This window comes from Bacillus rossius, chromosome 13 (genome assembly GCF_032445375.1).
Source record: "Bacillus rossius redtenbacheri isolate Brsri chromosome 13, Brsri_v3, whole genome shotgun sequence".
Lineage (NCBI taxonomy): Eukaryota > Metazoa > Arthropoda > Insecta > Phasmatodea > Bacillidae > Bacillus > Bacillus rossius.
In genome coordinates, this window is record NC_086340.1 from 20,290,173 (window position 1) to 20,308,733 (window position 18,561).

General features: G+C 36.0%; 1 protein-coding gene across 4 annotated transcripts in view; it reads left to right on the forward strand.

The window, feature by feature from the left end:
* Window positions 1–18,561, forward strand: part of LOC134538321 (neurexin 1) — a 449,323-nt gene that overhangs the window by 139,173 nt on the left and 291,589 nt on the right. The gene's annotated exons all lie outside the window — the stretch shown is intronic.

The window sequence follows — 18,561 nt, forward strand, 5'->3', positions numbered from 1 at the left end:
GAGGGCAAAAAAATGGCGACTGATCCTTCCCTCACAGTGGCTGCTGGCAGACTGACCCCCACCACTTTTAATAGCATATATCATCAGTTAGTATGACATCATGTCCGCCATCTTGAAAATCCGTAATTTTAAAGCTAGAAAATCAGGAAAAATTGTAAAAATTATAAACAAATATATATTAATTAAATTTTGATAAAATTCTTCAAAAACACGGTTGCACTTTTCGTTACTGCCACCATCTTGGAAATCTGTAATTTGTTTGCTAGAAATTTGGAAAAAATTTCTAAAATTATAATAAAATTTTATTAATCACATTTTAATAAAATACCATTTAAAAACACACGCTTCGATGTTTTCGGTTTGAACCCAGTAAGAGCAAAAATAAAATTAATGCTGACAGATCCTTTTTCCATGAAAGCCAACTGCTGTCTGACCCACAAATACCAAGGTATAGGTATATATCATCAGCTGGTATGATATCATGTCCGCCAACGTGTCTTCGTCAGCTGGAGGCTACCATCTTGTTTTCAGCTCCTAGAGTGCGCTGACGCCATGTTAGTGTAATTTTTACCCGCTAGAGTGCAGTAATCATTTATTATTACTATTGCACCCATCATCTTCAAATTTGGACGCCATCTGGGAATTGTGTAATTATTTAGATAGAAATTCGGGAAAAATTCCAAAATTCATCAAAAAATCACGCATTTATGTAGTGATTGATTCGATTAATATCCGTTTCTGATTCGATCTATGGATTAAGCTAAAAATAAATTTAGGTAATTAAAATACCAGAAAAGTGTCAGGTTCGAGGAACTAAACACCGCAAGTTCTTTTGCAAAAGTAATATTTATTACATCATTTTTATTCTACTACAGGAACATTTGCGATAGTTATCAATTTTATAATCATTTAGGCCTTTATAGGCGTGAAATGACTAATTCTTAGCTCCAATCGGTTTATACTAGACAGAGACCAACCAGATCCTTTACAGACATAGTCCTCCTCTTCTTGTCAGAGTTACTGGATACCGTGTTTAACAGTTTGCTTCACATCGTCAGAACTGTAAATTACTGCAGCCGATGTCATGAATGCACACCTCTTCACTTATACAGTCCAACCACAAGTTATATTTCAAAGGTCCGTTTGTTGCTACGTCATCAGTAAGCTGATTGTTTATGTTCTGTCTAATATCGTCAAGAAAATTACAAATTTTTTTGACTCACTAATCGTATTTAGATAATAGTAGTCCTTTATTGTTCCACTAAATGCAGACTGCGCCAAGTAGAAGCCATTATCATTCACCTGTAGAGCACCGATAACAGTCTTAGGTTTAGTTTCATGTCCAGACGTCATCTGTTTTTTTGCCTGTACGCTCACGAGTCTTCAACGTAAACCGAGGAGTCAAAATTTCTGCAGTTAGTTCATCAGTAGGCACACGGACTTGACCGTTGCATTTTTTCGCTTGTCGTCGCAAACTATCAATTCGAGTAAACCATTCATGGCACTCATCGCAGCTAAAATTCGTGCGAGAAGGATTATTCTTGCATTTACTCCGTTCATGTCTCCGTGCATCTTGGGAAAATGCGAACGACATATCGCAGTAGCTGCAAGGATACCGTGCTGATGAAGTCGAACCTTCCAGACCCGAACCAGATGTCAATGTTACTGCAATTGTACCATTTCCAGGCATACTCTTATGCACATCAATCATTCGTTGTTGCACCAAAACCTTTACTTTCTGCCGCGCAGCACGTGCGTTTTAATATTATCTTTTCTGGTAAACTGCTTATGACTTTTCTCACAAAAAACATTTTACGATATAGGTTCTTCGCACATTCGCTCTTCTCGTGTCGTCGAGCATTGCTGTTGTTTGAGAAAATCTTGTCGCAGTAACAGCACCGATGTTCGTTAGTTGTTGTCGAATCAGCAGCCATTGAAGTCTCCATCGAGGGCGAAACGTAGTTCATCTTGGTTTCCTGCGCAACCAGATCTGTATTCATTAAGCTCTCTTCTGCTGGTGGTACCACGACTAATGAAGTCTCCTCCAGTGTTGACGTTGTCGTTGCCAACGGGATCTGCACCTTCTTCGTCGTCGCTGACGTCAAGGTTCCCGTAGACGATGGTTCAACGTCCATCAAGTTCGTCGTTAAAGTCGGTAAAGATGCCGCCGAGTTAACAAGAAAAAGTAATTACGCGACTTATGCACCAGATGAAATAAACTAGGTGATCCTTACACCGTCGACGTCAGTAACAAACTGAATGGTCTGCTGTATAGGACACGCTTATATATACATGCACCCGATGGAATAATACGCTAGTCAAATCAAGAACCATTTACTATAATGCACGAGTCAAAACGACATTTAAAAAAGAGGATCAAATGATCGAAAAATTCCAATGAGGTGTGATACGTTCTCGTCTCATGAATTCGATCTCACCAATATACGCTAGGCTCCAAGAGCTTCAATTCGTGCCATCATATCCATCTACATTTGTCTCAGATATTATTATTATGTATAACTGAGTAATGGTATTTTCGTTTGAATTCCGCCTGATAAAAATATTACAAGTGATGATTTAGTAACAGAAATTCAATTAATTAAATTTAACTCTGAATAAAATGACATGACTCATTAAGTAAATAATCCTTCATGCTTAGATCGGTTTCTCAGAAGCAACCAGGAGCACACGGAGAAAACCATCAAAATATTGACAAGAATAATTGGGAGTACAATGGAGAAAACCATCAAAATATTGACAATAATAATCGGGAGCACACGAAGAAAACAGACACACACATTTCTTTGATATCAAAAAATCACAGAAATTTTTTTTCAATAAATCAAACAATAAAAATAATAATAAATAAAAATAGATAAAAAAAATTACACGTGGTTTTCAAAATATCTGTTTTTTCGCTGAACTGTTGCTTACGGTGTTTGTCTGTGCTGTCATCATTGTTTCTTCACATCGCTGGGTTCACCTGTGCATCTCTGTATAGCCGTTGTTTTTTAAATTTTTATCTGTTAAGTTTTGTAGTTGATTTATTCTGTTTGCCATTGTGCACCGTAAATTTTCTTTGTAAATGGAACAGAAATATTCATATTTGTTAATATGTTCATCTACATGAAAATAACTGTATCACTACAAAATAGTGTTACCATTTATGCTTCGTGTTGCTCCAGTACCTCTAATATTTAGTTATTTGCAAACAGTTGTTTGAATAGCTTTCCAGGGATTAGCTGTGCATGTTAAGCACGGTAAAACAAAAGAAAGCCAAAAGTAATATAAAAAAGTTAACTTGTCTGTGGCTTTAAAACCGAATAAATAAAATGTTTATACAATAACTTCATGCTTGTAAGAACACGCATATTTTAACTAAACACGCTCTTTTAATATCTAAGAATAATTTCAAAATAACTTTACTTCGACAGTGCAAGCTCTTACATATGTTTTTACTGGTCTATATTTCTATATAATTATTGTACAGCGGGATTGTAATTTTGTTTGCAGGAAAGTAACTAAAAAATTGCCAGACTAGTTATACAAATTATATTTCACTGTTATGAAATTACATAATTCATGCGGAACGAAGACCATAAGAATACATAAATTTGTTCGTTACCGAGGTTATATGTTACTGCATGTCTTAATGACACGCGAAACTACAGTAAACTCATGGAATAACATCATGTAAGTGTTAAGAAGACGGCAAGAATCCGCTCTACCACTCTGGTTCTAGGGTAGAGCGCCTGCCTTGTGACTCGTAGGACCCGGGTTCGCGACCCGGCTCCTCTAAGGCGGATTGCCCAGACAAAATGGTGGCATTTTCTCTTGTATGAATACAATCCCTTGTAACAAGTCAGGCTACCAAAGAAACGGTGGGTGGAACATAAAAAACCTTCCAGGTGGCTTCCAAATGGGGAGCCCGTTTCTTTTCTTGGGCTCCCCATGCGGTGGCCATTCCGGGGGTTTCTCCGGGGGAACGGAGTTTTGCAAAAATATTTTTTTTGTAGTTTTGTAGAGTTTTAGTTTTTTTTAACTGTAGAATTATCATTCCAACATGTTATAAATAATGCTGAAACAAACATTTAAAACATAAAAAAATTTGCTTTTGTACATAATATATTTTAATTAAGTGTGCATCAGTCAGTGAGTGGTTGTGTGTTCAACCATTTATCGGTATATATTTTCTTGAAGTATTATTGATGGTTAAATTCTAGTCAGAAACCTTTGGTTTGTAGTATTTTAGCAGTTTTTGACGAAAAAATATTTATAGGCACATGAATTTTATTCCCAAAAATATTATTTCTGTAAAACCACATAGTTTTCAATCAGGAATATGTTTTACAGAAATAATATTATTAGGAATAATAAAAAATAGTTAATTCTATTAAGCTAGTTACATTACAATTTTACGAGTAAGGCCGTTTTCCTCATTCCGTAGAATGTATAAGAAATTTTGGCAGAATGGAATACTAGGTACTACATGTATTTTATTTTAATCGTCGTAATAAGAATACGGTGCTATCTATACAACATTTATGGAAACATTTCTTTCTTCTCGTCCGCGATCTGGATATGATTTGTGCAACTATCACCGTCTGAAGCGCTATCTGTATGCTTTAAAGTTAACCTGAAAAACAGCTAGAGGGTTGACAGCGCTACCTACCGAGTATTCTATACACTACTTCGAGGACAATGCTGCTGTTCTCATTCCATGGAGGGTGTAAGAAAATATGGCAGAATTCCGTCTCGTCCTTTGGACTTATGGCAGATTTCCGTTATGGCGGAATACTGTCATTATGGTAGTCTTCCAATATGGTAGTCTTCAGTCGCCCCATACCAGCTCAAAAATAAAACGACTATACTCGATGGCGGGTACATTATTATACACTTATCGCACGTAAAACAGAGATTATGCTTTCTCACAGGCCTACCAGTTGAAGTGCTGTATTATATTTTTGTTCTTTTTCAAATATTCCTTAGGAAACCAGTTTCCAAAATAAAAAAAAGTTTAGAATACTACAAGAAATATATTGTAACCTTGTGCAACTTTATCTTTGCGTATATGAAATTCGTTTTTCGAGATAACACTGAGTAGGTACCTATTCCTTAACGGAAATTGTTGCAGGATAATTATTTTAAACCACGAAACAGATAATCTAATATTCAATAGTTCTACTTTATTTGGTTTTATTATGTTTTATAATGTGCGCAAATAATACTGTAAAGCTATTCAGGAAACTGTGTACAAATAACTTAAACTATTGGAGGTACTGTGAAAACACTAAGCATAAAATTCCGGGGTAAGAATTCGAAACTAGTATTACTGCAAACACTATTTTACCAATATCCGTAAATGTACATGGATATTTAGGTCCATTTACAAATACATATATATATATACACACACACACACACAGTTTAACAAGGTGGTGAGCTGCTGCTTCAAGTGCAGCGAATCTAGGTTACTCGACCTTGGTACCCTCGGGGAAATTGTTGTTTGTGGGGTTGGTAAGGGGTGATAGCGGAGGGACCGGTTCGCGGCGGAAAGAGGCGGGAACGTGAAACAAAACAGTAACGAGGCAAGTTCCGTAATGAAGAACACTGAGGGTTTCGCGGTATAGTGGAGTATGTGGTGGGAGGGGGAGGGGGGGAAGAAGTTACGCCAACTGCGCTAACAACCCTGCTTCGTGGAGTGTCTGGCGTGTGGCGCGCCAAGGGGTTGGTAGCCCTGACCCCTGGCTTCTTCAAGCACTCTTATGTGTTGAAGGAGAGAGGGGGTATTTGTGGAGCGAGTGGAGCCTTCAGCTTCCACGGCGGAAACACTGTGGTGTATCTGTGTCGGTGAGGCGGGATGATAAGTGCGATGCCCGGCGGTGCTTCTGGCGGGGAATCGCCCCTAAGCGCTAGGCTGGGGGCTGGCGCACAGTCTCCAAGGTTGAACGCGGGGCAACTGTGAGACTTAGTGGTAGCCGTAACATTACATGGCGGAGAAATGGAGATGAAAGTGTAATGCAAGTCCCTTGAATACTTTCAAGAATATCAGCCGGCAGTTTCATGCCTAAAAATCATTCTGAAAAAAAAAACTACACGTTTGAACCATTTTCACTCCTCAAAAAACACATTTCAAAAAAGAAATACGGAAACAAAACCACCGATTCACCTTCAGCGTATTCTTTTTTTTTTTTTTTTGTAATCAGACCTTACATGGATATCTTGAACAGTTTTAAATTTTTTTTTCTGAAGCTCTGCACACCATGTGTGTGCCTATGAAGGCGGTCCCCTTAACAGTGTTCTACAAACTCATATGTAGTAAGAAAATTGTAATGGTATTTTTCTATTAATATTTTGAATACTGCTTTATATGTGGTGACTATATTTTTATTGAATTTTTTTTTTTCAAATTGCAGTGATGCCAGATTTTTTTAAACTAAAATGACGAAAATACCCATGTTAATATTTTCAGGTTACTTGACAACACATTTGAAAATAAAACCATCGTTGACATATTATTAAGTTAACAGAAAACTGTTGGTAAGTATTGTGAGATACTACGACTAGTCGAAGCTTTATTTTGTAAGTTTTGCACTCAAATCACCTGTACACTCTTGAGGTCAAGTCATATATTTATTTATTTTTGTTATATATTGTTATATATTTTATATTTAAGATAAATTATGCCGTGTAAACATAAAAGTTCACTTGCAGGGAGTGGTCATGCCACAATTCGTCGATAAAATAATGAATGCATGCCTGACGTTTTACAAATAGTAAACAACCACAGGCAATATGCATTTATAATATATAATTAATGTATAACGTTTTATGACAATAATCGTGTATTACTCTTACATGAAATTAAATTGATACATTTCAATGCCTAAAATTATTTACCAAAAAAGTTTGTACTACACAGATAAAGATAATGTAAAACGTGAATGTATATTCATATAGAAATACAACATTGCTATGAACTGTCCTAAATTGACTTTAAAAGTCAATTATAAATTGTAACTAACATAGAAGAATCGTAAATTGAGATATTCAAATCTAGCTCGAGAATAATGAAGAGTCTCTAAGATAGGCCTACACAAAATTTTAAACTTTTAATATTCATGACATCAAACCGTTTGAAGAAAGTTATCCCTGCAATATGATATTAAAGTCATCAATTCATTGCGTTGTGAGTTGGAATTATCGTGTTTTACTGGAATCCAACCGATCCGTTGCGGATAGATAAAGTTTTAAAAGTAGCTATAGCGTACTGATTTATTAAAATATAGTACTCCAAAGTTTTATAATTTTTAGACCTATAAGAAAATATAATTAGTTAATGTTCTTGTAAAAAAGCTTAATATTCTTTTATGTTGGAAAATTCTTGAGCGTGTTCTAAACGAGCCATGTTTTAATACATACGATTTATTTTCAAAACGTTTTAAATATAGCCCTCCAGCTAAGAATATATGGGAATTTTATTTTCAAAATTTATCTTTTCTAGGAGCTGAATGTTTATTCTTCATATTTTCAGGTAAAATACTAAAGATACATTGTGCGTGACGAAAGCTATTTGCGTCTCCAGGTTGTTGTGAGGTTTGCCACCCTGAGCCGTTGCTTCAGTTCTCGGATAAGCGCGCCCGTTCCCCCGGGCATACCAACGTTGACCTACTATATTTCTCTCTGTTACTCCTCCCCCACCCAAATTCCCCTCTACGAGGTTCCTCTTTTATGTGCGAGAATACGGCTGGTTGTTTTCCACCGGGGCTGGCTACCGGCAGCCATTTTGATTCACCCTGCCTCCCCCCAACCGCCTTCGCCCCCCTTCTCGCTACTTCAACCCCCCCTTTCAGACTGCAATAACCCAGGGAGTAGCGGCTTCGCAGCCTGGCTTCCTCCTGCGCGCGGAAACCTTCAACGTGCTGCGTAATTTATTCCCCGTCCACCCCGAGTAACAGGGGGGGCCCTTCCGATACTTGAGTGTTCTTCAGCCCCTTCCCTGGGGAGAGAAAAAAAACACAGCGGTCTCTTTAGCACAATCACTTGGATGTGTACGGTGACGAAAGTTTACATTTTCAAATGAAAAACTAAACATTGGTTGTCTGTAAAGTCGGTTTACGGATGATAGTTTAACGTGACAACGTCATAACAAAACATTGATGAAATGATTGCATACTTTTATGAATAAAATTGAATCAGGTTTATTGAATTATTACTATTTTGTATGGATACAAAGGAGTGAAATGAAATCTACAATTTAATTGATAAATTTACTTTTGTTTGCACTCTTTAACGAAGGGATTATTTTAACTATAAATTTTATACATGTTTGCTATTTAACTTCTTCCAATAAGTGTTATTCTGTTAAGGATAGGATGATCATAGGAAAAGTAGGAAAAGAATGGGAGTGTTTCAATTTTAAAGTGCCTCGAAAAAGTCAAATCGATGGTTGTTCCAATCGAGTGGAAGAGATATAGGTAGATGCGGCACAAGCGTACAGTGAGCGTAACGGGACACAGCTTAACGGGACAATGTGCGTAACGGGACACTTGTTTGTGTGTGCAGCCAGCGTTCATCAATTTATTAGATGTCACGTCAAAACTACATTTTTAAAATAAATTTATGTAAGAATAAATAAACTCTCGTTTCCATCTCAAATATTTAAATTTAAGAACGCTATATAAATCTAATAAACATGAACAAAATCAAACCGAAGCAACCTGATTACATAAAAAAAATTTCCTGATAAAAATATTTTAACAATGACCACCTACAACCTAAAATTAACCAAAGTCTCTAGGCAAACTGACGTATTAAAAAATCTCAAACGATTTTTTTAATAATAAAGCACTCTTTATAGTAAAAAAAAGTATATTTCTAAAAAAAAGACAACTTATTTAAGCATGATTTTCATTAAACTGAAAAATAACTATGTATTTGAAAATGAAATGAAATGATAGCAGTGCGCTGGTTTCCAAACAAGGATACTACGTAGATTCCAACCAAGCAACAAGAATTTACAAAGTGACATCCTCCTGTAGTCTACAGTAATTCTCACAACAGTTTACCATTGTAGAAGGTACCTAGATAAATAAACACAGAACATTATCGTAGGACATTATGAAAATAAATAATAAAATATAAATTTTAATTTTCTTGTATTTTTTGTAGGTTCTTTGTTGATTTTTTTCTTTTTTCCGCGAATAGTCTCTAAATATTATATATAACTTTATAATACAATATATAGACATTAAATAAGAACCACACAATGTTATTTCATATAATTATTAATATTTTCATCACTGTTTCAAGAGATAATAAAAACGCAGTAATTAGGGAAAAATTTGTATAACATACGTCACCACCAAGCAAAAAATATCATAATTAACTTTTAAATTGACTAGATAACCAAACACTGTGATAAAATCCAGGTAAAATGTACAATTTTTTCTGTGAAAATATCTATGCCTTACGTATACGGTCTAGTACTAAAACCAGAGAGATTCTAGCCGTTAACAAAAATGTGTTCCATATTATATTTTTGTCGTAACCGTAAAGCATAGCGGTAGTCCCAAATCGGTTATAATATCACTTAGGCTCCATAACCCTGCCGTAAAAGCGCCTGAAAGTACTCAGAAATTACGCAGGTTTGTAAACATGGAAAAAAAACCAAATTGATTGTAAATCGTTTTCCACGGGCTGAAAAAAAAAGGACCGCCAATCAGCAAAGACGACATATGCACATGGACGGGAGCAATTCGCGTGTACAATGACCTTCAGAACAGTCACCACAGTTCTCTGCACACTCAAGCAAACGTCACACTATCATTGGCTGCTCACATATGAGAAAGAATAAACTGGGAAGCCGGTGATTCGGCAATATTTGGGTCAGGGTTTCTGATTGGCCCAGAGACCTCCAGAAGAACTGTAAGCCAATTGCAGAAGCAGCACAAAGCTATATGTGTTTCAAAGATAGCCTATCGCGAAATGAATACGCGAATTTTTTCTGTCTTATTCAAAGAGAAAGAAGATAAAACAACCGTTTTAGGCCATAAAAATTTTGTAGCGTCTAATTGAAAAAACTGTATAATTTAGTGAAAAACCTGAAGTTGATAGTTAGTGGCTCCTATAAATAGTTTCTTCTATGAAGTCATTAACTTTTAATACTAAGTTAATTTTTTTGGAATAACTATAACTCTAATAATAGGTATACACTTATTTATTGTTTTTGAAAATCTCTTAGTGTTCAAATAATACCTAAATTAAGGCAAATTTTCAAATTCGAACGTTAAAATACTGGTATGACATACAAATTTTCTTTCTTTAATGATTCTTGCATACAGAAAAAATGTTTTCTGTACTTTTACAAAAGATTAATTTGGAAACTAGTTTCCAAGACATAGTTTAAAATACTACAAGAAATATATTGTAACTTTTACAACACATGGCTGTTGTTATTTCTACACATATCATATATATTTTTCTAGATAATACTGAGTTTTCTTACGAAAATGTGTGCATAATTTTATGTGTTAATTGTGTTTTCATTCAAGCGTGTCAACTGGTAACTTGTGATTCGATACTTCCTTGATTGATGGTCTCTGATTGGCCCAAAGTCACCCGGACCAACAGTGAATCAATAGCAGGAGCAGCACAAAGGCACAATTATTTGAGTTTTATTATATTGCGAAATGAATCCGCGATTTTTTTTTCGGTCTCTACTAAAAACGGATGCAATATTTTCACCTGAAGGGAGTTATGTTTTTTTTTTTTTTTTTTTAGTGTTTTAAAAACATCTTCCCCAGTTCTACCCTCTTTCTTCGATTTTGTCCATAACGAACTTGATCGAGATTTTTCATTTCTATAGTTTATGTCTTAGTCTAAAAGTAATGATTTGTGGAAAATTACTGTTTTAAGCGTGTCCATAAATATTATATATATATATGACGATAGTTTTGGTATCTATGGGCCATGAAACTAAAAAAAAAAAAAATAAGTGGTAAATTTTCAGAGGTTGCACTAAGTTAACGACTGCAATAGATGGACCTTCATCAAACTATATTTATACAAGAGACATACATAAATACTAATAAAAATAATATTTTATTTAAATGTCATATACTTTACCATATTTAAGTTATGTCCTCGTTTACGCATGACAGTAGGTAGTTCAAAACAAATCACGGTTTTTATTTATTTATTTCCTTGCACGCGCGAAGGTAAAAAACCAGGAAATTGTGTGCTGGATCTGTGGTCGTAGAACCACGAATAATTTATCTGCGCTCTGCAAATTGAGCATGCGTGTTGCGTAAATACCCTCCCCCTCGTCCTCGACGGAAAGCAGGGCGTGGCGAACGGAAGTCACGTGTTCGCTTTGCTTGTTGCCCGACCCGGCGAGGATTGATCCGGTGAGGACATGCGGGAGAGAAATAAACCTGAGATACAGTTCGCGTGTACGTCGTCTGGTTTTTGACGTGTAAACATCTTATCTCTCGGTGTACGGCATTTGGCGGGAGTGATTTCGTGAATGGAACGGAAGTCGTATGGAACGGATATGTGTAACCACGGTGTTGCAACGAATGGCACGAACCAAGTTTACAAAGCCAAAAGGGAAACTTTTTTATTATTAACTGTTTAATGAATATTAACAAGATGGTTTGCATTTTAATAAAATTCCTGGTCGAAAATCAGGTACAGAGCCGGTGTGTAGTGTTTTTTTTTTCAAGTCTTTTTCGCTCTTATTGGAGTCGTTTCATTATATTGCTAAAATTTCTTCTGCTTCCAAATGGAATGATTACATAGTTGACGTGGCAGGTCCAGCAGCGAATTCTAGCGGCGGGTGCGGAAACTACGTGTGGTTCGCGTCCAGAAATGCAGTTGAAAACACAATTTGCGTATACTGATCACGCTCGGCGTTATTTTAAAGAATTCTACGTTTGATTTTGTGTCCGAGTTTCGTATTAAGTGTGTATTACAACACGGGAACACACTCTCGTTACTGAGGTTAAATGTTACACATCTCTGGAGAATACTGAAAGACTCTCTCACATTTTTTTTAGGTAGATTTTAAAGTAATACTACCTTTCCATGGTGCAACTTCCGGAAAATTCTTACATAATTTTTCGTTTCATGGTCCAGAGACCCAAAAACCATCATCAACTCAAAAAATATATATATAACATTTGTATGGACACGGTAACTCTAAATATTTTTCACAAATCACATCCAAACTGATACATAATATCTAGTAATGGAATCTTGATCGAGTTCGTTAAAGGGCAATATACAACCAAACGTTTTAAGGAGAAATTGGTGAAGGTTTATTGTAATAATGGAATCAATATAGCGCGACAGACGCTATGTGGAAGACGCAATGCGACATGCAAGTCTGTACATGTAAAACAGTACCGTGACTGACTGACTGTCTGACTGACAACGTACAACTTAAACTAGTGGACCTGAAGATTTGAACTATGGAGAAAATATTCCTTGAGTACCCTATGAGTGCACTAATGAGGGTTTTATTTTTGAAGTTACATTTCTAAGGTGTGGTAAAGTTTGTATGATGAAACATTTTTTAAAAAGTTATGACGTTGAAATTTTGTAAATATACTCTTCAAAAGAAACACAATAACTTGTGTTTCATAATTCATTTCCTAAGGGAGGGTTTCGAGGGCGTTTAATTATAAAAATTTCCATTTTTGGTCGAAAATCTCCATGGCAACGAATGTGGCATTATTGTTTTCTTCCTTTGTCTCCATGTAAACGGCTATTGCATTTTTGATGCATTCTTCGTCTCCGTTAAAATTTTTCGAGAACGTCACAGATCAAAATATCCCGTTTTTTAAGTAACGGTCCTACAGATTTGAAACTCCGCAGGAATGTTCCTTATGTTACATATACATCAACTGAGAACGTAGTTTTATATCAATCAGCTTCCAGTGGTGAAAATCATAATTCTAAGATATTTCACAAACGAATTAAGTTAAAACAAACCACATAGATACATTAAATGTAATTATAATACAAATTCACCAGTCTAACGATCACTGGAAAAACCAAAAAACCTAAGGCTCATTACACTGTAAAAAATATGTTGTAGTCTTCCAAGGATAGTCCTTGGAAATTCAGTTGCCAACGATGTCACCAGTAAAATTGCAAGGCAGATCTTTGTACCATTTTCACTTTTACAAAGTTCTGTCTTCCAGTTTTACAAGTGGTAACTGGGTTTCCAAGAAATTTCCTTTTAAAAGTACAAACAAATTTTACTGTGTACATATTAACTTCGTGCCCATGCGCGATGAAAAGGCAATATGTAAAAGGAGTGTGAAAAAAGTCACATTTGATCATGAAAAAAATTATTGTTTGGATATTTGTTAAAGCGAAATTTCAATTCTTTGTAAGTTAAAATGATGTCACAGTCAGTATCACTAAGTTCGTTGTTTAAGATCGTTTTCGTAGTAGCTCCATATGGAATTTCGATTACACGTATTAGAAGATATAAAATCCACGTTCAACTTGGGAAAATTTTATAAATAAAATTCACAGATACTGAAAACGAAAAAAAAAAAAAAAAACAATAATTTATAAGCTCAGATTAAAAATTTAATTTACTATGGAACGTTCGTTAAGCGAGTTAAACTCTTACTGGTCCGATTTATAGTGCAAACTCATACAAATAACAATATTTCTAAAGTCATGCGAGAAATCGATATTATTTTGGCTTTCACCTTTAAGTACTTCGCTCTGTGGTCACAGATTAAAATAAAATTCTGGTATGGGCTCAGTACAGTGCAATGCAACACCCAATATTCTCGAAAACTTTAAATTATGCGCTTAAAATCAGCAAGAAAGTTTGAGTAGTTCCACTTAATGCAGGAGGACTCATTACAACTAATGAAAACCAGCCTGGATGGGGTTCACTTAGAATTTCACTTCCCTGTGCGCCCTCCCATTTTCTCAATAAATGCTGGTTTTGAATAACGATGTGAAGATGTAATTTTGTTTTCAGAATTTTGAACCGTTCATCAGTCGCGGTGTGTTTATTGCTGAAAATGAATGTATGCAAAAATATCTAAACGAGGGCACATTAACATGATTCAAAAACCACAACGTGAAATAAACAAAGAAAGTTACAAGAATATAAGTTGGCCCAAATTTTTCGTTCATTAAAATACTTGTTTATCATTCAAGTCACTACGATACTAAGATTTAAAATGTAGGCCAACGTGTGTGTATTTTTTCTGACGTGACAACGTCTAATAAATCGATGAACGCTGGCTGCACGCACGAAAAAGTGTCCCGTAACGCACATTGTCCCACTACGGATGTCCCACTACGGATGTGTCCTGTTACGCTCATTGTACGCATGCGTGGCATCTCTCTTCCACTCGATTGGAACAACCATCGATTTGACTTTTCAATCATATTTTCGTCGTTTGAATTATTAATATTATGTAATTTAACGATCGTCCACCGATTTTCAGCACAATTGGTACGGTTATTATTTTCCCGCCTACCACTATAAGAAATAAACATGGCGGACTACATACGTTTTTAAAATTACCACAACACAAAACAAATTTTTTATAAATATATATAATCTGAAATAACTATTCCAATATGGCCTCGTGGCCGTGCGGTTAGCATCGCTGACTACCAATCCAAAAGTTGCGGATCGAATCCCGGCCGCTGCACTACTTTCATTTTTGTACTAGTAAAAATAAATACGGCGCGCGCGACACCACAAAAGTAATAAATATATTTGAATTAATGAATGCATATAAAAGTAAATTTATCAATTAAATTGTAGTTTTAATTTCACTCCTTCTTTGTATCCATACAAAATAGTGATAATTCAATAAAAATTATTCAATTTTATTCATAAAAGTATGCAGAAGTAGATTTTAACATATAAAAGATAGAAAAATTAAAAAAAAAATTATTCCTCGAATAATATAATTTTTTTAATGCCTAAATGGTTTGGTTGCAAATCCTATTATAGCTCAGTCTCAGGCCGAATATATTTCATTTTCTTCTGAATCAATAATTTCATCAATGTTTTGTTATGACATTGTCACGTTAAACTATCGTCCGTAAACCGAATTTGCAGACAACCATTTTTTTAAAGTAAAACTTATTCACAGATTGTAGGCGGTGAATAATTAAAGTGGTACGAAAATTGTAGTGCTCATGAGTAGGACGCTCGATTGTTGGCTAGAGAAATAGGCAAACGAATAACGAATAAATTATAGAGTCAGACAACTGTAATAACACTTTGCTTGTATATTCGTCACCATTTTTGTTGGAATTGTAAATCACCAGTGTAAACCTCCACTGCATAATTATTTTATTTTATTGTGGTTTTATTGACAATGTTAATTATTGAATATTTTATCATTCAAGTAGATTAGTCAAGTGTGAAATTACACTACTAATGTGCGTGACGGCTACTTACCAATTTTTGTATTCGGAATAAAAGATGTTTATATCTGACTGGTAACAAAAGTCAGTAAAAAAACTTGTCCCAAATTTGAACCTTTCTCAAAAATAGTTCCAATCATCTACATGAACTTCAGTCATATTTGTTCTGCCAAAGGGTACTTATAATCAAACACACGTGGTCGTCATTGTTTGTAAACAAATGCATGATGCTTTGCGAGTGAATGCTGGGAAAAGTGCGCTGTCAAAAATGTTGAGTCAAGTTACGTAACACAAGACTATAGTATTATTTCGAGCGTGCCTGGTTGCGCCTGAAATTCGGGGGGATTCGGGGACCCGGCAAGCGGTTCTGTAATGCGGGACTGCCTGCGTCAGCTATGCCAGGGGCAGACATTTACCCTCCTCTTTGACAAAAATTTTTTTTTTTTTTTTTTTCACAAACTTTCAACCAGCTGCCGACCTGCTGGTCTTGCTCGGCGAATGACGTCAAATAGCGGTGATGATTGTTTGGTAGTTCTATGATGTCATTCTAGAGGTTGGGGTGTCGCTAAAGATTAGGTCTTTCGTCTCGCGCGAGATAAGACGCCGACTCCCAGCCAGCGCAGTAGTTCGCCGCGGTAAAATAAACTGAACTCTGTAAAGTAACGAGGAAATAAAACACCAAAAAAATTTTCAGTTCAATACCTTTGGGTATACAGCCTTCAGGTTTTAACACTGTAGTCACTATAATACGGCAGCGAACAAAATAATAATAAAAGAGCGCGCGTAACTTCGTAAACATGATAGAAGTAAAACTTATTTGGCAATTCAAAGCTCGACTTATAAGTATATCGTAAGGGGTAAAACGGTAGAGAAAGCGAGAGAGAGAGAGAAAGAGAGAAAGAGAGAAAAAGAAGACAATTTTCGAAATAAACTAGAATTGAGAAAATGAATTACTCACTTCAAAATAACTGCTCAGGAAATCAATAATTATTGGTCAATCAATAATGATAAATTAACAATAAATGTTACTCACCGTTGAAATACGCCACAAAGAAAACTGTGCGTGTTACTGTTTCTTCAAAAATTCTGCCGCTTGGAAAACGCCAAATCTCTGAACGAAATATGAACTTCATAACAAGTACCCCACCCAAAAAAAATAATAAAAGAACCGGTAGAGATAGATGAATTAAAGAATAAGACAGAGAGCTTGCATATGCACTTCTTTCAGAAAAAATATATAGGTAACCTATACAGTCAGCTGTGAATGCACAGAATTTATATTTGCTATAAGCGCGCTCGCGTTCCTCCTTGTTCAACCAGCAGCGTAGAGAGCGCTGTTGAGACAGTCCCCGCTTTTCCCGTCTCGCGTGTGACCAAAAATGACGGCCGTTAGTACCCAGTCTCTATAATTGCCTTAAGGGGGCGCGTCACTTTCCGAGTCGATATTATACACGCACGTTTAACACAGCCGGGCATAACCGAACTTCAACAAAATGAATAAAAAAATTGTTTGTCTGTAAAGTCGGTTTACGGACGATAGTTTAACGTGACGTCATAACAAAACATTGATGAAATGATTGCGTACTTTTATGAATAAAATTGAATCATTTTTTTTTAATTATCACTATTTTGTATGGATACAAAGAAGGAGTGAAATGAAATCTACAATTTAATTGATAAATTTACTTTTATTTGCACTCATTAATTCAAATATGTTTATTACTTTAACGAAGAGATTATTTTAACTATAACTTTTATACATTTTTGCTATTTAACTTCTTCCTATCTGTGTTATTCTGTTAAGGATAGGACGATGATAGGAAAAGTAGGAAACGAATGGGAGTGTTTTAAGTTTAATGTGCCTCGAAAAAGTCAAATCGACGGTTGTTCCAATCGAGTGGAAGAGAGATATATGCGGCGCAAGCGTACAATGAGCGTAACGGGACACACTGTAACGGGACAATGTGCGTAACGGGACACTTTTTCGTGCGTGCAGCCGGCGTTCATCGATTTATTAGACGTTGTCACGTCAATATATATATATATATATAGTGTGCATCCTTTTCGCATAATTAGTTGGCAAAGTTTGAATTTTTAACATTTTTGTGCAGTATGCATGAGAACCAAATGGAATAAATAACTGACATATATGTATATATTTTTAAAGGCAAAACGAGTGGCGTCTGCATGACATGGTTTTAATTAATTCAGGATAATTTACTTAATTTTATTTACCTTTATTAATAGTATACAATTTGTGTGGATTTCAAAATGCTCTGAAATAATAATAATTTTTTCTGAAATTAATTAAACCGTATCACATAGTAGACAGTGAAATTGACATTTAACCCAAAAGGTTCCAGTTTTATATTCCATGTCATTATCCTTATCTATACTGCATGAAAACGTTAAAAAAGCAATTTTTCCATCTAATTAATGAGCCATATAATTTTTCTCTTCGTTTTGTGAAAGCTTAGCCATTCAAAAAGTCAGTGAGTTTATACGCGTGGAAAGTTTTTATAAAATAATTATCGGGAACGGAATAAATTTATACTTCCTTGAAGCGGTGTTATTTGGAGCGTGTGCGTGGTTGCGCCTGAAAATGCGGGGACTCGGGGACCCGGCAAGCGGTTCTGTATTGCGGGCCTGCCTACGTCAGCTCTGCCAGGGGCAGACTCAGGTTTCCTTGCCAAGCCGGTCTGCTGGCCTCGCTCGCCCAAATGACATCTCCGGCGGTGGCGGTGATTGGCCGGCGGGGTCACCACGACGCCGCACGTTGCCGGAGAATGGGTCTGCGGGTGAACGGGGAGGGAGGGTGATCATTTCCCACCGTACTTGACGATTGCTTCGTGTGTCGCGGGATACAGGAGAAAGGAACAAAAAGGGGAAAAGAAAATGGTGAAGAAAAACATTACAGCGACTGATTGGAAGACATTTTGTTCGTTTAGCTTCGTTTTTTGACGTGACAACCTCTAATAAATCGATGAACGCCGGCTTCACGCACTAAAAAGTGTCCCGTTACGCACATTGTCCCGTTATGTTGTGCCCCGTTACTCTCATTGTACGCTTGCGCCGCATCTATCTCTCTTCCACTCGATTGGCACAACCATCGATTTGACATTTCGAGGCACATTAAAC